The sequence below is a fragment of the Scyliorhinus canicula genome, chromosome 15 (genome assembly GCF_902713615.1).
Source record: "Scyliorhinus canicula chromosome 15, sScyCan1.1, whole genome shotgun sequence".
NCBI classification, from domain to species: Eukaryota; Metazoa; Chordata; class Chondrichthyes; order Carcharhiniformes; family Scyliorhinidae; genus Scyliorhinus; species Scyliorhinus canicula.
Window position 1 is genome coordinate 55,491,241 of NC_052160.1, and position 24,764 is coordinate 55,516,004.

Sequence of the window (24,764 nt, forward strand, 5' to 3'; positions counted from 1 at the left end):
TAAGTCTCTACACCCTATCTATGACTGTAAAATTACATTCTGTAGTCTCTCCTTCCTTCCCTATGTATAGTATGCATTGTCTGCATAGCATTCAAGAAACAATACTTTGCACTGTGTACTAATACATGTGACAATAATAAATCAAATCAAATCAAATCATGCCTCAGTGGGAGGAGGAATTGGGTGGGGATGTGCAGGCCGGGACATGGATAGTGACCGTGCAGAGGGTGAACCAATTCTTGTTGTGTGCAAGGTTAAGCCTGATCCAGTTTAAGGTGGTGCACAGGGCCCACATGGGGTGGCACAGTGGTTAGCCCTGCTGCCTCACAGCTCCAGGGACTCAGGTTCAATTCCGGCCTCGGGTGACTGTCTGTCTGGAGTTTGTGCTTTCTCCCTGGCCAATACATCATGGGTTTCCTCTGGGTACCCAGTTTCCTCCCTCAATCAAAAGATGTGCAGGTTAAGTGGATTGGCCATGCTACATTGCCCCTTCGTGTCCAGAACTGAGTGGGTGACCTGGCAGAATTCCTGCGTTTTGAGAAAGTCAAGCCGGAGGAGAGGTTCACCCAGAGGTGGAAACCGTTCATTGATTTCATCAAGGTGAATTGGGGTGTCAGCAGGTGGGGGAGCAGGGCTGAGAGGGGGAGGGGGAGATATGGGGGAAATATTAGGAAGGCGGCGTGTTGGTATTGGGGGGTGTTGGGGGCCTGTGTTTTCTGTTCATGTCGATGTTTGGTCTTCTGAGATTTTTATGTACACATGTAAAATGCCTTTACTAAAAATATTCATTAAAAAATTAATTAGCTGAAATTAAAGTACTTCACTAAATGATGAAATAGCAGTTAAGGGTTGAGTATACTTGAAAAAAAGTGTTTAATTAAACAAAAGCATCAGCTTATTCCCACTCCTCGGTAATTCAGGAAATGATATTAATCTGCTACCAGTAGTAAACTTGATATTTCCTCTTACATTTATATGTATAGTTACTAAATAATTTTGACACAAAGATTTGAAAAATAATGGTTCTATTTTCTATTTTCTTGTTTTGATCAAAGAGGCAACCTAATAACAGAAAATAAAGGATAAAACAAAATAAATGGGACTCAGTAATGAAAGAATTCATGAACAATTGATAGTTTTCCATAGTTAATGGTGGATTTCTGTCAGTAATGAGTGGTGGGCAGTGTGGGGGTAGCCCGGCAAGCCATGCACATAGGTTTTGGGAATGTCCAAAATTGAGGGGATTCTGGCAAGGATTTGCAGACGTCGTGTCAGAAGTCCTGGAAGGAAGGTTAACTCCGAGTCCAGAATTGGCAATATTTGGGGTTTCAGAAGATCCGGGGGCCAAGGGGGGGATGGAGGTCGATGTTCTAGCCTTCCCCTTCCTGGTGGCCCGGAGACGGATTCTGATAGGATGGAGGGACTTGGAGTGCCCAAAGTCAGGAGTGTGGGTCAGCGATATGGCAGGGTTCCTCAGTCTGGAGAAAATTAAATTCGCTTTGAGAGGCTCAATTCAAGGGTTCGCTCTGAGATGGCAGCCGTTCAGAGACTACTTCAAGGAAAATTGAACGTCAGCAGTAAGGGCGGGGGGGGGGGGGGGGGCGGGAGGAAAACAGGAGGCATGGCAATGTTACAACGGGGACAGAGAATACAGTTTACGGGCAGCTAGGGAATAGAGCGAGGCGAGTAGGGGTTGTTGCTCTGTAGGTTGTTTTCTTTCTTGTTCTTTACGTGTGTTGGCCCGTGCAGTTGTTTAAGAGATGGTAATGTGTTAAACTGTGAAAATTACGAATGCTTCAATAAAATATTTTCCCAAAAAAAAGTAATGAGTGGGCAATTCTTTTTCTGGGAGGTAGGCCGGGAGCAATTCCAGTTTGCTCTTGCTGATGAACATTTTCCGCCTGATGTGTACATTGGTCATTGAGGAATATACACTGTAATCACTCCAGTTTGTAATACTTGGGACTGTGTGGCTTCTGGATTTTGGAATTTTCTGGATTTTTGAATGACATTAGTTTCACTCCAGTGGGTTAGACTGCGTGTGAGAAATCCATGGGAGAGGTGGGTTTCTAGATCACATATACGACACTCAATTTGAATAATTTTTTGAAGTTATAAATTTAGAGTACCCAATTTTTTTTTCCAATGAGGCGGCAATTTAGCGTGGCCAATTCACCTACCAGGCACATCTTTGGGTTGTGGGGGTGAGACCCACACAGACACGGGGGAAAATATGCAAACTCCACACGGACAGTGACCCTGGGCCAGGATCAAACCCGGGTCCTCAGCACCGTGAGGCAGCAGTGTTAATCACTGCGCCATCATGCCGCCCAAATAATATTAACCAAGATTTTTAGTTTAGCTTTGCATCTATGGGTTTCCTGGAACTCACCAGTAAAGGGAAGGCAATGGAGGGGCCGAAATAATGTCAGGGAAAAATGTAAATAAAAGCTCAGTATTCGTAGACGTTTTCTGACTTGCTTTTGAAAAGTGTTTGCTCACAAGTAGTCACTGCCACCCTCAACATCTTTACCTCTATTCTTTCCAGGGCACTGCTGGAGACATTTCCAGGATCTCACATTCAGCGACCCGTAAAGGGGTAAGTCAGGTGACTGATGGATTGTTTATCAGGGTTAATAATTATGTCAACTTTGGCTGCGCTGATGCCTGTCAGAAGGAGCAGCTGCTCGGGTTTGCTGCTCTGGCTGGCTTCCCACAGGTGCAGGGCATCATTGACTGCACGCAGGTGGCAATTAAAGCAGCCATTGATTGATCATTCAGGATTTCCACCACATCGATGTGCAGCTGGTGTTCATCCACAGAAGGATCTTCATGTCAATGTGTGCAAGATTCCCAGGAAGCTGACATTCATTCTGCTGCAGTCAACCCTCCCAATGACCTGGAAGCACCTCTGATTCCCTTGGTGTTCTATACTCTCTTCCAAAAGGTGGGAAAGAAGGAACCAACGAGTTGGAATAATGTCATGAGTTCGCCCAATGGATGGAGAGCATTTCTTCAGACTGACAAGGCATGACATTGCATAAGGAGTGTTCAGAGTGAGTGGATAGATGGAAATGTGAGGACTTGCATAGACAGATCGGGTTGGAATGGGGTGCACCTTCTCGATAAGTGGGTGTGAAGAATGAAAGGCTAGAGTAGGTTTGACAAGGTAGAGTGAGGGAGTTGGGTGATATGTACATCAGGAGGTAGGTATGTGCCACTGTTCCCACCTTTCCTGTTAGTTATGTCATAAAATTGTTTCCAGCATTGAATTCAGGAGCATGTTCCTGCTGCTGACCTCTGCCACCTCCAACCACACTTTCTTGATTTCCTCAGCAAGTGGTTCGCTCCTGCTGGTAGAGAAGACCCATGGGTCCTCACAGAGACTGACAGCACATCCAGAGAAGTGTCCGTAAAGCAGGGCACAGCCTGTGACAATCTAGCTTCCATTTCTTTCACCCTTCTCACCTCTTCCCAAAATTGCTTCAAATTGCAATTTTAGATTTTCCTTTTAAGTGCTGGAGTTGAGATTGCATCACTTGGTCATCATCACATCATCGATCTCCAATTGGACAGCACACCAGGAAATAAAATGCCAATAAAGTGGCTGCATTAGAAAGTAACTGACATATTTCTTAGTGCTTCACATATTTCTGGGTTCCCTACGTGCTATACCTTCTCCCTGCTCCCAGCCCATCTGTGTATTAAAATCAAGCACAGTGTTTCATTGCAAGTACAGGTGCTGCATTTGACTCCTTGGCTGAAGGATAAGGGTATAAAAAACACCCTGAGAAGTGTGCAGAGACTCTTGTATGTGTTTGTGAGTGAAGATCAGGAGAAGACCACATCAGGCCCCACTGTGAAAGCACCACCTCAAGCAGTCGCTGCATGAACTCACAAATGGAAAATGGGCAAGGTGGTGTAAGGTAACCAGCATCGAAAGAATTCTACCTCCGCATGACTCAGGCTCTTCAGAAAAAGGGAGAAAACAGCAACACAGCAGCAGAGTAATGTGGAAATCTGAAATAAAAATACAAATTGTCACAAAGAGAGAGAAACAGAGGGCGAGATCTACCGGTCATGACTGGTAGATTCCGGGAGATCCCACTTTCTGGATCCACCTGCTCGCCACATCTCGCAAGATTGCGTTAGATCTCGCGAGACAACGCAATATGAATCACGCCCATTGAGGGCAGGATCGCTTTCTGGCAAATCTGCATATTAGAGTGAGACAGCTAGTCTTCATTCTAATATGCGTCCTTGAGATCTAACCAAGCTGGGGGGTCTAACCTCCTCGGGGACCTCAGGCGAGCACTATCAGTGCTGGAGATAGAGGCGGAGATATGTAGACAGATTTTTGAAGGATCTAAAATCAACATTGTTATTGTGGTGGGTGATTTTAACTTCCCCCTATATTGAGGCTTGGATGGGGCAGAATTTCTAAGGAGCTTCCAGGGAGGTTTCTTGAAACAGTATGTAAAGTGTTCAGCTAGGGAAGGGGCCATTCTGGACCTGATTATTGGGGAATGAGCCTGGCCAGGTGATCAAAGTTTTAGTAGGGGAGCATTTCCAGAATAGTGACCATAATTCCATACGTTTAAGTTGCTTGTGGATAAGGATAAGAGCAGTCCTGGGTGAAGGCTCGAAATTGGAGGACGGCTAATTACAACAATATTAGGCAGGAACTGAAGAATTTTGATTGGGAGTGGCTGTTTGAGGGTAAATCAACATCTGACATGTGGGAGTCTTTCAAATGTCAGTTGATTAGAATTCAGGACCATCATGTTCCTGTGAAGATGAACGACAAGTATGGCAAGTTTTGGGAACCTTGGATAACGAGGGATATTGTGAGCTTAGTCAAAAAGAAAAAGAAAGCATTCGTAAAGTTAAGAAGGCTGAGAACAGAGATAGCCCTTGAAGAATATAAAGAAAGTAGTTAGGAACTTAAGCAAGGAATTAGGAGGGCTAAAAAAGGTCATGAAAAGTCCTTGGCAAACAGGATTAAAGAGAATCCCAAAGCATTTTATACATATGTAAAGAGTAAGAGGGAAGAGTTGGCCCACTCAAGGACAGAGGAGGGAAAGAGCAGGGAAAGGGTTGGTCCACTCAAGGACAGAGGAGGGAATCTACGCATGGAGCCAGAGAAAATGGGTGAGATACGAAATGAGTACTTTGCATCAGTATTCACCAAAGAGAAGGACTTGGTAGATGATGAGTCTAGGTGTGTAGATAGTCCAAGTCATGTAGATATCAAAAAGGAGGAGTTAATGGGCGTCTTTAAAACATCACGTGGGATACGTCCCTAGGGCCTGAATGTATCTGCCCCAGAATACTGAGGGAGACAAGGGAGGTAATTGCTGGGGCCATAACAGAAACCTTTGTATTCTCATTGGCTACTTAAGGTCCCAGAGGACTGGAAAATAGCCAATGTTGTTCCTTTAAGAAGGGAAGATAATCCAGGAAATTATAGACCAGTGAGCCGTACTTCAGCAGTAGGGAAATTATTGGAAAAGATACTTCGGGGCAGGATTTACTCACATTTGGAAACAAATGGTCTTATTAGTGATTAGCAGTATGGTTTTGTGAAGGGGAGGTGGTGTCTCACTCAGCTGATCGAGTTTTGTGAGGAATTGACGAAGATGATTGATAAAGGAAGGGGAGTGGATGTTGTCTAAAGCCTTTGACAAGGTCCCTCATGGCAGACTGGTGCAAAAGGTGAAGTCACACGAGATCAGAGGTGAGCTGGCAAGATGGATACAGAATTGGCTCAGTCATAGAAGACAGAGGGTAGCAGTGGTAGGGTGTTTCTCTGAATGGAGGGCTGTGCCTAGTGGTGTTCTGCAGGGCTCAGTGCGGGATCCTTTTTTCTTCGCAGTATATATAAGTGATTTGGAGGAATATGTAGCTGGTCTATTGGTAAGTTTGCGGACAACACAAAGATTGGTGGAGTTGCAGGTAGTGAGGAGGATTGTCAGGGGTACAGCAGGATATAGATCGTTTGGAGACTTGGGCGGAGAAATGGAAGATAGAGTTTAATCCAGACAAATGTGAGGTAATGCATTTTGGAAGGGAAGTTTAGAGGAGTTGTGCAAGGCAATGTTTTTACACAGAGGCTAATTGCGCTACATGACTCCATCACCATACGGGTAGATTGCGCCAGAGTTAAAATTTCAGGTCAATGTACTTTCACCAGAACTGACAAAAATTAGAGATGCAAGAGTTTGAAAGCAAGAGGCATGGCAGGGAAATGGTGGGAGGGTGGGTGGATGGGTGGGTGGTGGATAAAAAACCAAGGGCCAGATTCTCAGAACTTGATGCAGGTGTGATTTCAAAATCGGAGTGCCACAGGGCATTTCAGGATTCTGATGCCTCAGGAACAGATTGGAATTTTCAAAGGACCCGGTGAGGAGTGGGGAGCTGGAATCAGGAACCTACTCTCTACCACTGAGCTTTAAGGAATTCTTCTCAGCAAGGCAACAGCTCATCCCAACAATGCTGCTGCCTGCCTTGGGTCCCAGGCAGGTAACTACTCCCACATCGAGATCTTGGACACCACTAATTGTGCGCTGCAATTACCTCATGGCCAGTTAGGACATTTGAATTTTAAAAGGCTGCGTTTGCTGCCAAACTGGTGCCTGCCTTGTGCCACTTTATTCCATGACATCAGTGCAAGCAACAGTGATCAGAACGGTACTCATTGCCCGAACCTCGGTGTGAAACCCATCATCTCCATTTAATCTCTGGGTTTTTTTTTAGGGTTTTGGAACCAGAAAGGGCTATTTTATTCAAAGCTAAATGAAATTTTCACCCAGGTAATTTCCTTTAGCCTAATTTCTTTCTCTGCCGTGTTCCCGTTTCAACAAGCGAACATGCACAAAGAGGCTGGAGACATCAAGCTCCCTTCAAAATGCAACCGAGCAGATTTTCATGTTTCTGCTTCTGAAGCTACTGAAACATCTGGACACTGCCACAAAGATTAAAAATGGATTGGGAAATTGGCTGGTTCCCTCGTGGCTTTGTGAGCCGCCTCACCTGATTTGTCTTGATGCTCTGGTCGCTCGGATGATTTAATATGCCCACGTTAGGAGCATTAAAAAGCTGCTCCAATTTTTTTAACAAATCAATGAGAGTGCTAAATATATCAATCATATTTCATCGAACCTCAAATTCTGAGTGGCAATTTAAATTTGAGCATCCGTTTTCCATTGTCAGCAAAATTCAGCTTCAGGTTTCCTGTGCGTGCGTGGACACGTGCACGCGTACAAATGGGTGTCAGTGGCCATTTTGCATCGGCAGGAAGCACAGGCCAGAATTTTGCATGTGGGGGGGGGGGGGGGGGGGGCAGCGTGCAATCAACTCAGCCCAACATAAAATATTACCAAATGACTTTGGCATTGTTACATTCTGGTGCTTGGCCGGACAGAATTAGTGCACTAGAGAACATCTAGTTTATGACTATTTGAATGTTTATTGATTAACAATAACGAGGGTCAGATAACAATATGAAAATTCCTAAAACCACTAACTATTAAATTGCTATTATAAAATTATCCAAGGGCTATTACAAATGCGACTATCCACTATGACGGCTATCCCCACACTCCTCGAGGTTGCACTATCACGTTGTTGTTCTTTACTGCCACCTGCTGGTTGGAGGTTGTATCTGTTACTATTTACATAACTGTTTATACATATCATCACAGGCAATGTTTCCTGATGGCATTGTGCACTCGCTCAATACTGTGGTCGGCAGATGCGCAAATTAATCGGAAGTGCGCCCTCCCAAAATCCCGCAGGCAAGTTAGCCCATTTAGAGGCCAACCGAGTGAAATTTTAGGTGACCTGTCTGCTTTTACAATTGGCGGGTGGGTCGATTGGCCAGGCAGCATTTGCATTTTAACTCGGTCCAGGGATGAAATGTCAGGGCTGAAATTAAATTTTTAAAAGGTGACTGGGGACTGAAGTTTGTGTTTGAATGTCCTGCTTGGATACCCTTTGCACAGCGTTTCCATCGCAATTTAATTTTTAACAGGCCGGCAGCTCCCTGAGAGAGCTTTGCAGCGGCTGTCCCCCTGAGTGAGCACACTAGAAGCGTCAGCCTGAACACTTCCTTTTCTCAGCGTTAGCCCTCTTCCTGCCCTCCCCGAAAACCCCGAGCCATTCACAGAGCGAGTTTCTCACTGGCTGCCTGTTAATTGGGCAGCCAGTGCGAAAGTCCGTTCCGGAGCTGACCACAGGTGTTTCATGTCCGTTTGCGGGTGTGCTATGTGCGTGCGCCTGGCCGACAAACTATTCAGGTCACAGTGTTTTCAAAACATTGCGACGAGAGCAATGCAGTTCAGGCATGGGGATCAGGATCTGAAATCCATCCTAGCGTATGGTCCCGAACACCACAATGAAGATTCTGCCTCAAAAGGCAGCTGTGCGATAGGATGAATGATAGGAGCAATTCAATGATAAAAGGAATGATGGTACAATTGGGACAAATAACGGGTGCAGAGGAGTGGAAATGGCAACAACACAACCATTATGAGCATCTCTCCTGCCAGAAAATGATAGCAGCAACAACATTTTGTTTAGAACTGAACCTAAGCAAAACCTAAATGGGCAAATGTGACTGCTTCATTGTGAACCGGAGAGCCAGGATAATTGAGAAAGCGCTCAGTGGACATCAACCTGGGCTTCACTCCATCCAGAGTTTAGGCAACATGTCAGAGACTAATCACTGCTAAACAGCTTTTTCTTCACTGATTCTCACTGCGCCAGATTATGTCACCTGTAATAATTCCAGGAGACACGGAGTGAAAGGGCAAACTGAAGCTGCTACTGGCACACAAAACAAATGTCCCAGCCCAGGGCTATCGGAAACTCCCGCTCCGGGTCTGGGAGATGCAGTTATAAGTCCCGCTAACGAGCCCCAGCTGGGTGGGCCTCCACCCGTTCACCACAGGAACTCTATTCTACAAAGCCCACAGGGAGATCAATCAACAATTACCCCCGTGATCCTCGTGAGGGTTATCCTTTAACCACATGTACATTCTAATGAGAATGAGGCCTTTATAATGGAAAGATGGTCACAATCAAAGGAGTTTTATTGTATGTACTTTGACGTGAAAAGAAGGCCTCGGCCAGAGGTTTCCTGTCCTCCCTGGTTATCCTCAAGACCCCAAGAACTGAGGGCGAAATTCTCCGCACCCGCGGAAAGTCGGCAAACGGTCGTAAAAATCGGGACCGTTTTACGACGGTCGCGAAGGCTTCATTTCCCGACCGATTCACTTCCTGGAAATGGGCTAGCAGCGCGGCCGCGTCAATTACGTGCGTGATGACGACGGAACGCGACGACGACACGAACCCGCCCATGTGACGCCGCCCGACGCCGTAAAAAGGCGCGGGCGACCACAGAATCTGTCGGGCAGGATGTCGGAGCCTAGGCGAGCTGCACCTCGCTTTATTGATGCAGACGTCGAGGCGCTGCTCGATGCCGTGGAGCAGAGGAGGGGCATCATCCGCCCGCGGAGAGGGCATCGCCAACCTGCCAGCACGGTACGCCAGGCCTGGCGTGACGTGGCTGCTGCCGTCAGTGCTGTGGGGCAGACCCCTCGCTCAGCAGAGCAGTGCCGAAAGAAGCTACATGACCTCACCAGGTCTGCCAGGGTAAGTGCCATGAGGGTGCCCCCTAGTCACAACCATCCCTCCCCCTTAACTGCCCGGGGGGGGGGGGGTGGGAGAGGGATTGGGGCAGAGTTATTTGAGGGTGGTTCACAAAGTTGTCACAGACCCAGCGCTCTGGCCCCGAGGAGAGATGCAATCATCTGATGACAACTTGCCCCCCCCCCAAACTGTGCCAGTATCAGAACGGACTTCTGAGACCTACCGTTTTGTAATGATCTACCTATGTTTCCTCCCCCAACAGGCCAAGGCCGGTCATAACCACCGTGAGCGGCACAAGACTGGAGGGGGTTCGCCCAACATGCACCCCCTCAGCACCTTTGAACAGAGGGCACTGGACCTTGTTGGGGGGTCTGCCACCCGCGATATCGCGCAATGCGAGGTTGGCGGAACTGCAGCAAGTGAGACAACCCTCCCTGACAAACACCCTCCCCCCCCCCCCATCCTCTGTCCCTTCACACACCCTGCCCACTGGGACACCTCCCCATCCTCTGTCCCTTCACACACCCTGCCCACTGGGACCGTCCAGCGGCCTGCCGAGCAAATCGAAATAACCCGTCTCATTCTCTTCCCTAGGACGTGATGCCGAACGACCAGGGCCGTCTGGCTGCAGACGGAGACACGAATCTGCCGCCACCTCACCCGGGGCCTCACAACAGAGGGTGCCCGATCAGCGGGCAGCCCTATCTGCCCCAACCCAATCTGCGGACCAGGACGCACAGAGGGTTCGAGGTCCACCACCACCACCAGAAATGGCCAGGGACAACCCTCCTGTCGCTGAGCGGCCCCACACCCTGGACGAGGACCTAACCATTGAGAGCGTCGGGCTTGCGGCACTGCTTTCTCCCACCACTTCCATCATCCCAGAGACACACACCCCGGCGGGCCTATTTAGTGATGAGTCTCCTGGGGCACAGTCTGGTTGGCACATCACAGATGAGCAGGTACAGCAGGTGGAGGTCGGAGCAACAGAGGGCCCGGACTCGCGGAGGCCAGACCAGGCCCAGGATGCAGCTGGCTCCCAGACGTTTTCGGAGTTCCTGGAGTTTCTCAACCCACCCGCACAGCCGATGCCTCAGGAAACCCAGGGAAACAATGACGGGATGAGGGCTTCCTTCCAGACTCTGCAGACGCTGTTAGAGGAGTCGATCCGCGTCCAAGAGCAGGGAGTGGTGCCGCTCATGGCAGAGACCCAGTCCGACACCGCACGGGTGGCATCCGCGGTGGAGGCAATGGGTCAGGTTATGCAAGACGTTGGGATTAATGTGCACGCGTCATCCTCGGCCCTGGACAGGGTTGCCCTCTCACAGGCAGCAATGTGCCAGAGCCAAACCGACATTGCCGGCGCCCTGCGGGCCATGGCCGAGTCTCAGCAGGTCATTGGCCAGTCGCAGCAGTCAGTCGCCGAGAGCATCAACCGCCTGACACATGTGCTGGATGGCGTCGTGCACAATCAGGTTGAGATCGCACAGTCCCTGGCGGGAATGTCTAACTCCCTGGACTCCGTCTCTGCAAACCTTCGGATCCTGGTGGATACCGTTGCAGGCCTCCAGGACTGGCAGCGCCAGGTGTCGGTGGTGCGACGGGGAACCTCCCCGCTCGCACCTCTGTCCCAAAGTGAGGCCCGGGGGCCACCGGGCTCCCCGAGGGAGGAGGAGGTTTCGGGGCCCGTCCCATTAACTCCATCACGGGACGTCCCGGAATTCTCGGCCTCCCCCCGTCCCATCCCTGGTGCATCGGGTGGGCAGCAGGCAGAGCAGGGTGGCACAATGTCACCCGAGACGCCCGCAGAGCAGCCTGGCCCATCAAGGCCGGGTCGCCCCAGGAAACGCTTGGCCAAGGAGAAACGAGTCGAGGGGGGCGATTCGCAGCAATCCTCCTCCACTCCTGCTGTATCATCTGGGGATTCACTTAGACGTAGTGGTAGGGCCCGTAAGGCAACTAAGATAGACACTGAGTAAGTTGGCACGGGTGAAGGGCACAGTTTAGTTGTAGGGGTAGGGCACCTGTAAATAATTGTTAATATCAAACGCACTGTTCCACCTTACTTGTAATACCGTGTGATTGTTCCACAGCCACAGGAATTGTGATGGTGACCGAGTGTCGCTGGGGGTGGCGGGTGGTGAAACCTCGGTGCCGGGTGTGCAGTCCCTGCCCCTACCCCCCTCCCACAGCTAGCCCACGCGGGCACGTGATGGAGTGTCAGTGACGAACTCTGCGGCCACCAAGGTGGATGGTTCAGCTATTGCCATGGGTCAGACTCTCTCTAACGATTCTGAGCTCACAGCTCTTCGCAGAGCGGGCTGTCATCATTCCACATGGCACTGATCACACCCGCTGACACAGCCATCAATGTTGTGCCATTCCGTCTGGACCCAGTGATAAGCGTCATGTCGAAGTGGAGCAGTGTACACTGAGGGGGGGGGGGGGTTTGGTGGTGGCAGTTGTGTGGTGACCCTCTGCATGACTAGCGATGCAGGTGGTGGTTTGGTGTTCATCGGGGACGTCACATGCGATGCGTGAACCGTGCTGCCACCATGGCGTCGCGTGCCCGCCGTCCTTGCCGGGTCCGTCGTGCCGCCTCCTGGACATCACCAGCACCTGGGTCGTGTCTGCGTGCTGCGCCCGCCACTCCGCCAGCGTCCTCCTCCTCCTCCTCCTCCTCCTCCTCCTCCTCCTCCTCCTCCTCCTCCTCCTCCTCTGTGCTGGCACCACTGCCACTAGCTTCTCCCTCCGCCTCCTGCAACAGGTCATCTCCCCTCTGCATCGCGATGTTGTGCAGCGCACAGCAGACCACTACAATGCGAGCGACCCTGTCGGCCTGGTACTGCAGGGCCCCTCCGGAGCGGTCCAGGCACCTGAATCTCATCTTCAGGAGGCCAAGGCAGCGCTCCACCACACCCCTGGTTGCTGCATGGGCCTCGTTGTATCGTGTTTCCGCATTGGTCTGAGGCCTCCGTATCGGCGTCATCAGCCAAGACCTCAGCGGATAACCCCTGTCACCTAGCAACCAGCCCCTCAGCCGGGGGGGACGTCCCTCAAACATCGCAGGTATGAACGACTGCGCCAGTATGTAGGAGTCATGCACACTCCCTGGGAACCTTGCACAGACGTTCATGAACCTCATGTGGGGGTCGCATACCACCTGGACATTAATGGAGTATGTCCCCCTCCTGTTTGTGAACACGTCCCTGTCCACAGCAGGCGGGCGCATGGGGACGTGAACACAGTCGATTGACCCCTGAACCCTCGGTATCCCGGCCACACTGGCAAATCCACGGGCTCGTGAGTCTTGACTTGCTCGGTCCTCGGGAAAGGTGATGTAGCGATCGGCGATGGCATAGAGGGCGTCGGTCACATCCCGGATGCACCTGTGCACCGATGACTGGGAGATCCCAGAGACGTCCCCGCTCGGAGACTGGAAGGAGCCGGTAGCATAGAAGTTCAGAGCGACCGTCACCTTGATGGCTACCGGGATCGCGTGTCCTCCCCCTGTTCCACGTGGGGCGAGGTGCGACAGGAGTTCGCAGATATGTATCACCGTCTGCCTACTCAGCCGGAGTCTTCTCCTGCAGGTGATGTCCGGCATTGTTAGGAAAGAGACCCGGACACGGTACACCCTCGGCTTTGGTCGTCGCCTCTGACGCCGTGGCTGCACCCTCACTCTCTCCTCTTCCTCTTCCTCCTCCTCCTCCTCCTCCCCCCCCCCCATGCTGCTCGACGACTGGCAACTCCTCGGCCCTTCCCTCTGCTGCTGCAGCTGGCCCTGCAGCCACTGCGGGTTGTGGGTGTGGATGCTGCTGCATCTCCAAATCCAGTAGAGCTGCCCCAACCACTGCGCAGAACATAGCCGTTCTGTTCCCATGCATCGTGCTAACCTACAGAAGGGTGGTGGGGGGCGGAGAAACGGGACATGTTAGACGGACGTTAGTCGACACCTCGGCAGCCGCCAGCCATGGGATACCAGTGTGTCCCGGTGGCCTGGTCGCGCTGCTGACACGCGGTCAGCCTAACCCCTGGTCACTTCCTGCATCCAACGGCCAGTAAACTATGTCCTCCTCACGGGTGCGTCAGTGGCCTGTGGCCGGAAGCCACAGGGGAACCAGCGGCCGTGTCCTCGTCACCTGCACACCATGGCATGGTGGCAGACATTTTGTTACGGGGTTGGACGGCTCACTCTCTACCTAAACCCCCCCCCCCCCTCCGTCGCCCCCCACTGCCTCCCCCGTCTCCCCCACTGCCCCCTCCATCTCCCCCACTGCATCCTCCGTCTCCCCCACTGCCCCCTCCGTCTCCCCCACTGCCCCCTCCGTCTCCCCCACTGCCCCCTCCGTCTCCCCCACTGCCCCCTCCGTCTCCCCCACTGCCCCCTCCGTCCCCCCCACCGCCCCCGTTCTGGACCCCCTCCCGTTCCCAGGGATGCCTTCCCCGTTGTGGCCAGACTCGAGCGGTGCGCTGAGCGGTGCGCTGAGCGGTGCGCAGAGTGGTGCCCTGACCTCCTCCAAGCAGTCGTCAGCCAGGCCGACTGGTTGACGAATTTAAAAAGCAGGTGTGTTTCACGACGTCCAAACAGGGCGCCATGACGTCGGGACTTCGGCCCATCCGGGCCGGTGAATAGCGGGGGGGCTCTCAGTGGCGATTCTGGTCGTGTCAGGGGCGGGAAGGAGGCGTTTGTCGGGAAACGCGACTCCGACAATTTGCGGGGTTCGGAGAATAGCGGGAGGGCGTCGGAACAGCGTCGCCGTAAAAATTTCCGACGCCCGCTATTCTCCGACCCGTCGTGAGTCCGGAGAATCTCGCCCACAATCTTCGCCATGGAAGTGGGAAACAGGAGCCAGGTGTGTTTTGACCCAAAAATCTGCCTCCAGGGAGAAACTGCTAAAGGTTCAGATTTTCAAGGGGTTGAGCCCCTAATTTATAAGAAGAAGGATTTCTTGTCCACTTAGAGCCAGTGGGAGTGGAAATGGAAGTGGGTTAGATGAGGTATAGGACATGTTTAGGCCCTGACAGCAGCCATCACTGAGGTTGTTGGTTGTCTGGAAGGAGAGATTCTGCAGTTTCTGCTGAAGCCTTCCACTCCAATCGAGGGAAGTTAGTCAGATGTCACCGGGAAGCCAGAGGCCTGCTACCCAGGGCAGTGCCGACTCTCCAGGCTTTAATTTTCCAGTTGTGAAAAGTATAGAAATATTGGTGAACAGCGGGGTGAGGGGAGGCTGTTCTTCAGATGGTCCAGATGCTCATGTGATATAATCTCCAGGAATATGTCCAACGCCTTACCGGTTCCAGTTGGGGAGCATACAGCAAGGAGGAAATGGCACAGACAAACCGAGAAAGGGACCGTAACAAAGAGAAACCAATGTGGTTGAGAAGGCAGCAAAACCCCATTGAAGTCTGCAGCACAAAACTGCTCGTCAGCAGCAGTGATGGTTGTTCTGAAACTAAAACGGTGCTTACACAAAATAATCGTACTCAACAGTACTCACTGAGAATATTCATCAGCCACTAAATTACTTACGATGCTTGAGAGGTTGGGGAGGGGGGAGGGAGGGAGGGGGGAAGAGTTGAGAGGAACAAGGCTACAAAACAGCAGGTTCATAAATTACTAATGCACTATGTGCACTGCATTCAGTATCCGAGGCAGGTAAAGTGCATGGATAAAACCTCAAACATGATAAAGGAGTTAATAATTCCTTCCTCTGCTCCCAACTCTCTCCTCTCACAAGAAGAAAATCTAATCTAGTGAGACTCAAGGGCATGAATCCAACATCAGGACTGCAGTGAAGGGCATATGTTCATTCAGTAATCCTTCACAGCACCTGGTGAGTGATGAATCTGTGACATTTCTGGGTATTTTTGGCTGAGCATGAGGCTGCCAATGGTCCGCTCTGATACATACCGATATTAAAGAGCAATCATTATTCTTATGCACATTTTTTGTTAAAAACAACTTTGCAAAGCCCCTTGAAAGAATGCATGATGTGTGAGTCATTTACTCATTCAAAATAGATGAACAGGCAACATATATTTAATGTAAGAACATGAAAAAACACAGCAGGATGAGAATTGGGCATTTGGCCTGTGAAGAGCCTGTTTTCCACAGACGCCCCGTGTACAATTCACACTATCACAGATTCTGCTCAACATGTTCAGTCTCCTGCAGGATGATTAGTCGCAAGGAATACTTTCAAATAAGACTAATAATATCCTTTCTCCTCTATCCACAAGATAATCAAGAGGAACTCAGAAGTATAAATGTACATAACTGCAGATAAAGAACTTGCATTTCGATAGCACCTATCCCAACCTTAGACCTTCTCAATGTGCTTTTTAGCCAATTAAGTACAGACCCCACCACTTCTGGACAAAAGAGATTTGCCCGCTATACGTGGTGCAAATACTGAAATGATGAACATCTATCATAATTTTCGCCTAAATTTACCAAAGGGACTGAGCAAGGAGCTAACAATATTCCCTTTGAATGAATTTATTGTCAAAAGTTACATCAAAATTAAACTTAACAGAATCTGACAAAAAAAGGAACATTGACATCATCAAAACACTTTCCGTATTCAACTCGTTTTTCATCCCCTCAGAGCATCTTGTGTTTAATATTTAAAATGATGTAATACGGTGTCAAGCTCAGCAAGAAGGGCTCACAACAGTGACAGGAGTTCCAAAGCCTTTTTAAAGTCATTTTATCTCGTTGAACTTCAAGAAATGTGTATTTTCAATGAGGGAAAGTGAATTGAGGACTGCTGGAAGCAACAGTCCTGCTTGCAAGCCGGGTGTAATTTCATAATGGCAACATTTTGACAGTCGCTTACATTTCCCAAAATAGCCACCCTGCTGAATGCAGTTTAAGCAGTATCTCTGTCATTGACGCCAATGGCCGCAGGAAATGATCAGCGCCCTTAACCCCGTAGAAGTGGTTATGCTGGGTCAGTGAAAGGGAGTAAGTGGTGGGGACTGTACTTTTGAATTGGATGTAGGTAGGAAACGTGGCAGCCAATTTTCACACAGGAAGATCCCACAAACAGCAATGTGATACGGGCCACATGATCTGATTTAATCATGTTGGCTGAGGAATAAATATCCATCAGTATGGATGGGGGAGTTGGGGGTTTGGGAGATGGGGTGGGTGGGGGCTGAGGAGGTGGGGGTGAGGGAAGATTCCCTGATTTTCTTAACATAATTTTGTGTTCACCTGAGATGGCAGATGAGGCCTCAGTTCAACTTCTCATCCAAAAGAGAGTACCTCTGACAATGCAGCACTCCCCCCCCCCCCCCCCCCCCCCCACCCCACCCTTGTATGGCATTGGAATGTCAGCCTGGATTACGTGATGGAATTCCTGGAGTGGGACTTCAACCCACAACAGTGGTGAAAGCACCACAGACTGCACCATGGTTGACACCCAAACCTGTATTTGCTTCCATAACGTCAGGATCTACATTGCATAGCAAGGTTCTACCGATAAAAGATATCTCGCTGCAGGGTACCAATCGACCATTTAATTAACATCATTCCTTTTCCTTCCTTCTTCACTCTAGCTCCCTTTGAAGATCTCTCGATGAATTATACATCTAGAAACATGGCACCTGCTGAGAGAGCTTGGAAAGAGACCATATTCCAATGAGGTTGTGGTTCAATGTGTCTCAAAGAAAATGTATTTGGTTTTCATCCAAAATATACAAAGTGCTGTTTACAGCTTAAATCATTTTATCAATCAATTTTACTTGTGGGAACTGAGAATTGAAGCTCAATGCTCACACATCCCTGAAGCTGTGGCAGATTGATCTGGAGAATGCATCACGACTTTTACAGAATTGTGCTCTGGTCCACCAGGAAACTACCAAAGATAACCTGATTGAGGTCTACTGGTGGCATTGTGAACATAGTGGACATTCATCCCCTTATTTTCATCAATTCACGCCTCCTAAAGAAGACAACTCATGACTAAAAAGGCCGCCAAACAATCTGGGAGACTATTGTTTGCATTCAACCTCCTTCCTTCCATGTTACTTTATGCTTGTCACTAAAGTCATACTTCAACCGCTGACGGCTGATGTTTATTCCCTTATTCTCGCTTATTCCCTTGCACAAGTGTTTCTCGTATTTAATACTCTAGATGTTAAAAAAATTTAGGATGATGAATATCTGGAACGCTATAATGCTTTGTTTTCCACGGTGCAATTTAAAAATATGCCTACTCTCAGCCTGTCTGAATTACGAGCTTCTGATGATGGCAATTTGGGAAAGAGCATGGTGGCTGAGTTATTTAACGGAACCTGTGGGCTGTTTCTGAGATATAGTAAAGAGAAAGCACTTTCCACAATTAATCTTGTTAGGATGGGGTTTATTCTGTTCCCATATTCAATCACATCACTTTGGGGTACCTTTGGGATCGTAGCACATCCATCGAAGACGTGGAACTCTGCTTTGTCTTGTCAAATCTAACATGTTTATAATTATAATCTCGCAGTCATGTGCTGCTTGCAAATCATTTCATCCGGTCGGGAAAATTCAGTAATGAAATCTACAGGTTCTCAAGTTGAAGCAAAGGTATTACGGAGCTGGTGATCCAGCTGTCAGCAAACTTTTCATTCAATTTCCACCACATAGAAAACAGGATTTTCAGCAAGGTCTGTCTTAGCTGATGATAAACCAATTTGATTTTTACACCCTATATTTCTTTGGGTGAAAGCAGTTTTCTTTTTAAAAGAATTTCTAAAACTACCAACTTAGCCAATTGTCAGGAGAACAATAAATGTTGCACTTGTATTGATTTCCTGTCACCTCTGCAGTTTTACTTTAAAGGTGAAATTTGGGATTCTCCCATTGTAAGTAACTACAGCAGCAAACTAATAACTCGTGTGTGAATGACCGGGGTCCAACAGTGTGGTCTCCGAAGACAGGGAAGAATCACTGATAAAAATACAACGGAAAAGAAAAATTTGCTTAACTGGCACTGGATTCCCTACAAACTGATAACTAATCGACAATTAAAAAAAACCCAATTGAAATTAAAGAAAAAAATAATTAATTATGAATCAATCACACTTGCATATGTTTAGGAATGACTTGATGGGCGGGATTCTCTCAGCCCGGGGCCAGGCCGGAGAATCCATGCGACCGGCGCGAATCGCGCCATGCCACCCTCATACCGGGCCATTGGCGCGGCCTGGTTGGCACTGGGCTGGTTGGAGGCCATGTAGCCGCTGATTCTCGGCCTAGAAAGGGCCGAGCGGCCGTGGCAAAAAACCCGAATCCCGCCGGCGCCGTTCTAATCTGCTCTCAGCCGGCGGGGCCTCGGCGTGGAAGGGTCCGGGGGCGGTCTGTAAGGTGGGGGGGGGGGGGAGATCGACCCCAGAGGGGGCCTCCGTTGTGGCCTGGCCTGCAATCTGGGCCCACTGATCGGCAGGCCGGACTCTCGGGCTGGGGGCCTCCTTTCTTCAGCTCTAGCCCCTTTAGCCCTACGCCATGTTGTGTTGGGGTCGGTGCGGAGAAGGGAGACACAGCACATGCGCGCATTGGTGTCGGTGCCACAACGCATTGGTGTCGGTGCCACAGCGCATTGGTGTCGGTGCCACAGCGCATTGGTGTCGGTGCCACAGCGCATTGGTGTCGGTGCCACAGCGCATTGGTGTCGGTGCCACAGCGCATTGGTGTCGGTGCCACAGCGCATTGGTGTCGGTGCCACAACGCATTGGTGTCGGTGCCACAACGCATTGGTGTCGGTGCCACAGCGCATTGGTGTCGGTGCCACAGCGCATTGGTGTCAGTGCCACAGCGCATTGGTGTCGGTGCCACAGCGCATTGGTGTCGGTGCCACAGCGCATTGGTGTCGGTGCCACAGCGCATTGGTGTCAGAGCCACAGCGCATTGGTGTCGGTGCCACAACGCATTGGTGTTGGTGCCACAGCGCATTGGTGTTGGTGCCACAACGCATTGGTGTCGGTGCCACAGCGCATTGGTGTCGGTGCCACAGCGCATTGGTGTCAGTGCCACAGCGCATTGGTGTCGGTGCCACAGCGCATTGGTGTCAGTGCCACAGCGCATTGGTGTCAGTGCCACAGCGCATTGGTGTCAGTGCCACAGCGCATTGGTGTCGGTGCCACAGCGCATTGGTGTCAGTGCCACAGCGCATTGGTGTCAGTGCCACAGCGCATTGGTGTCAGTGCCACAGCGCATTGGTGTCAGTGCCACAGCGCATTGGTGTCAGTGCCACAGCGCATTGGTGTCAGTGCCACAGCGCATTGGTGTCAGTGCCACAGCGCATTGGTGTCGGTGCCACAGCGCATTGGTGTCAGTGCCACAGCGCATTGGTGTCGGTGCCACAGCGCATTGGTGTCAGTGCCACAGCGCATTGGTGTCAGTGCCACAGCGCATTGGTGTCGGTGCCACAGCGCATTGGTGTCAGTGCCACAGCGCATTGGTGTCAGTGCCACAGCGCATTGGTGTCAGTGCCACAGCGCATTGGTGTCCGTGCCACAGCGCATTGGTGTCGGTGCCACAACGCATGCCATCCCATTGGCACCCAGTTGATGCCAGGATCAGCAGCTGGCACAGCGTGGGCCGCTCCAGTCCTATGCTGGCCCCATGTTAGGGCCAGAATTGCTGATCCTGAGGCCATGTTGACACCGTCGGGAAACGCAATTGCGTTTCGGACGGCGTCAACACTTAGCCTCAGTACAAGATCACAGAATCCCGCCCGATGTTTTTTTCACCACATGGATAAATTGTAATATATGAAGCATTGTTGAAAGGTGCAGAGATTGTGCAGGAGGGAGGGCTTTAGATTCTTGGGATATTGGGATTGGTACAAGGGGAGGTGGGGCCTGTACAGACATGTATAGACCTGTACCTCTAGCTAAAGTTAATGCAGCCATGGCCACTGACCTCGCAAGTGCTTTGCAAGTGCTGTGGTAGAAATTAAACTAATATTTCAGGGGATGGGAAAACTAGCACTAGAAAGGGTAATCAAGGTGTACGAAGAATTGAGACTGACATAGTCCGACAGTAGGAAATAGTGAGAAATTACACTAACACAGAAGACTTCTGATAAAATAGGCATGTCATAGCTTTTCATCTTGCAATCATCAGGACACTTCACAAGAACACCAATGTGAGGGCACAACAACAACATGTAGAAGGCATCAGTGATGGTGAATGAAAGTTTTTTAAAAATGTATTTTATTACCAACGCATATAAAAATTGCCCTTAGTGTTGGGTGGAGTTACTGGGCTATGGGGATAGGGTGGAGGTGTTGACCTTGGGTAGGGTGCTCTTTCCAAGAGCCGGTGCAGACTCGATGGGCCGAATGGCCTCCTTCTGCACTGTAAATTCTATGAAATTCAAACACGGTCACAGACATCCTCCACCTTGCCTCAAACCCATCCACTGAACCTCTTAACTCATATTTATCTTTTCCAGCCAAAGGAAATCATACAGGTCACCCAGCCAGGCCGCCACCCTTGGTGGCGTTCCTGACTGCCACCAATAAGATTTTTCACCGGGCCATCAGTGAGCCGAAGGCCACAACATCGGGCTTCCTCCCCTCCATCAGCTCCGGCTTCTCTAAAACCACAAATATCGCCACCAATGGATCCGGCTCAACCTCCTCCCCCACTATTCTTGTTAGCGCCGCAAAGACTCTGCCCAGAATCTCTCCAACTTTTCACAGCCCCAGAACATGTGCGCATGATTTGCTGGTCCCCACCCAGACCTCTCACATTCATCTGCCACTCCATGGCAGAACCCACTCATTCTTGCCCAAGTCATATGTACCGTATGTATGATCTTGAACTGTATCAGGCTCATCCTTGCACAGAAGGAGGTCGCATTTACCCTTCATAGTGCCTCACTCCATACTCCCCAATTTATCTCCCCTCCCAGCTCCTCTTCCCATTTTTTCTTCACCACCCGCTCACCTTGCTGCTCTCCCAGCCACCTATATATGTCTCCAATTCTACCCTCCCCTTCCACATCTGGAAGCAGCAGTTGCTCTAGCAGACTGCACCTCGGCAACCTGGGGAACTCCTTCCACACAAAGTCCCTTACCTGCAGGTACATAAACTCACTCCCTGTTGGGAGCTTTACCCTCTCCCTCAATTCATCCATACTGGCAAACCCTTCCTCCAGATACAAATCCCTCACCTTGACCAGCCTCACTGCTCACCACCTCCTATACATGCCATCCATCCCCACCGGCTCAAACCTATGATTCTCACACAACAGCATTAACACCGACATCCCCTCCATCTAAAGTGCCTTCTCAACTGGTTCCAGATCTTCACCGAGGACTGCACCATTGGACTCCTTCAGTACCTACTCGGCGCCATTGGCAATGCTGCTGTCACTATAGCCCTCAAGCTGGATCCCTTACAGGATTCCTCCTCCATCCTAACCTGTCTACCCCCTCTCCTTCCCACCATCATCTCACCTTCTCCACATTCGCTACCCAATAGTAATGTACCAGCAACCCTAAATGCTTCCATGCCTCTGTAACAGGGCCCTCCTAACCCTTTGCACCTTCCCCGCCCATACAGAGTCTGAAATAACTGTGTCCAGTTTCCGAAACAAGGCCTTCGGAACAAAGATCGGGTGTGTCTGGAAAATGAACAGGAACCTCGGAAGAATGTTCATCTTTACCACTTGGACCCTCCCTGCCAAAGTCAAGTGCAGTGTGTCCCACCTCTTGAGATCCTCCCGAGACTCCTCCACCAGCTTCATTAAATTCCACTGGTGAAGCATCGCCTATTTCCTCGCTACTTGAATCTCCAGGTATCTGAACAGGTCTCTAGTCACCTCAAATGGCATTTTCCACTAAATTGGCTCGCCGTTCCAACTCATTCACCAGGAACACTTCACTTTTCCCTACATTCAGCTTATACCCCGAGAACGCCCCAAATCTCTCCAACAGGCCCATGATCCTCTCCATACTCTCCAGCGGGTCTGAAACATACAATAGTAGGTCGTCGGCATAGAATCACACCCGATGCTCCCTCCGTCCCCTCATAATCCCTTGCCATTCTGCCGACCCCTTAAGAGCACTTTCCAGATGCTCTACAGCCAGAGCAAACAACAGCGGCGACAGCAGGCACCCCTACCTTGTTCCACTGTGCAATTCAAAATTCCGCAAACCCATGTCATTAGTCCGCATACTCACCCTGAGTGCCCCATATAACAGGCGTACCAATGCCACAAACCTCAGCCCAAACCCAAACCTTCCCAGGACCTCAAACAGGTACCGCCACTCCACCTGGTCGAATGCCTTCTCCGTGTCCATGGACACCACTGCCTCCGGTACCTGTGCTCCCGACGGGGTCATAATTACATTTAACAACCTCCTTATATGACTAGAGAGCTGCCTGCCCTTTACAAAGCCTGTTTGATCCTCTGCAACCACTCCCGGGACACAACCTTCCATCCTTCCCGCCAATATCTTAACCAGCATTTTCACGTCTGCATTTAACAGATATGGGCCTATTCAACCACAATCCACCGGGTCCTCCCCTTTCGCAGTATTAACGAGATTATTGCCTGTGTCATTGTCTCCGGCAGCTCCGCCTTCTCCAACGCCTCATTAAATGCCCCCAAGAGATGTGGTGCCAGGTTCATTATGAACCCCTTATAAAATACTGCCAGATATCCATCAGGCCCCGGAGCTTCCCAGACTTCATACCTCTTTTACTGTTCAATATCTCCCTCAGGACCAGGGGCTCCTCTAGTACCTGCTTCTTCTCTTTCTCCAACTGTGGAAACTTCAGTTCATCTAAAAACCGTCCCATGTCCCCCTCTTCCCCCCACGCCCTGGGTCCGTCCTGTACAGCTCCGTATAATAATCCCTAAATACCTTGTTTATCTTCCCCAGCTCCAACACCACATCCCCTGCCCCAGTCCCTATCTTCAATATTTCTCTGGAAGTGGCCTGCCTCCATACCTGGTGTGCTAGCTTTCGGCTCACCTTCTCCCTGTATTTGTACTGCACCCCTCTTGCCCTACGCAGCTGTCCTACCATCTTCACCATTATCAGCCTATCGAATTGGCCCTGTAATTCTTTCCTCCTCGCCAATCCCTCCCTGGTGGGCGCCTTTGAGTACTCACTAACTACCTCAACTATCTCGTTCATGAGCGTTCATATTCCTCCCTCCTTATCCTATCCGCATAAGCCTTGAACGAGATAATCTGCACACGGACCATCGCTTTTAGCGCTTACAAAAAGGTGGCCGCCGACACCTCCCCGTTCCAGTTCAATTCCACATAATCCTTAATTGCCGACCGCACCTTGTCACAAAAGCCTCCATCCACCAACAACCCCGAATCAATCCGCCACCCCAGTCTCTGCGCCAGTCCCGATCTAAGCGGAAACTCCAGCCAGTGGGGCGCATGGTCCGAGATTACTATCCCGCGTACTCTGTCGCCCCCCCCCCCCCCAGCCAAATTCTCCCAGCTCACCACAAAAAAGACAATTCTGGAATACACCCTATAGACATGTGAAAAAAAGGAATACTCCCTTCCCCCTGGGTTCTTGTAGCGCCACAAATCCACCGCACCCACCTTTTCCATAAACCCACCCAGCTCCTTTGCCATTCGTATCCTACACATTGACCTAGGGCTGGGTCTATCAGCTCCAGGACACAATTAAAATCTCCTCCCATAATCAACTGGTGCGTGGCCAAGTCCGGGATTGCTGCCAGCAACCCCCTCATAAAACTTACATCATCCCAATTTGGGGCATACACATTCACCAACACCACCGACATCCCTTCTAATACCCCACTCACCAGCACATATCTCCCACCCGGGTCCCTCACCTCCTTCGCACTCACAAACCCCATTTTCTTACTCCCGTGATTTCAAATCAAACCCCGAGTGGAAAATCAGCCCAACCCACCCCTCCCTTAGTCTAACCTGGTCCATCACACGGAGGTGCGTCTCCTGCAGAAACACCACCTGCGCTTTCAAGCTCCTGAGGTGCGCAAAAGCCTGAGATCTTTTAACTGGTCCATTGAGCCCTTGCAAATTTCACTTTGTCAGCCTTACGGAGGCTTACACCTCCATTCCTCTCTACCGTCTGTCATCCTCCCATTTTGG

The 24,764-nt window shown here is 50.2% G+C and overlaps 1 long non-coding RNA gene across 1 annotated transcript; it reads left to right on the forward strand.

The window, feature by feature from the left end:
- The first annotated feature begins 2,543 nt into the window (after window positions 1–2,543).
- On the forward strand, window positions 2,544–17,807 carry LOC119978561. The gene is made up of 2 exons (XR_005463489.1): window positions 2,544–2,599; window positions 17,218–17,807. It is a non-coding gene; the product is annotated as an uncharacterized LOC119978561 (long non-coding RNA).
- Window positions 17,808–24,764: the final 6,957 nt, after the last annotated feature.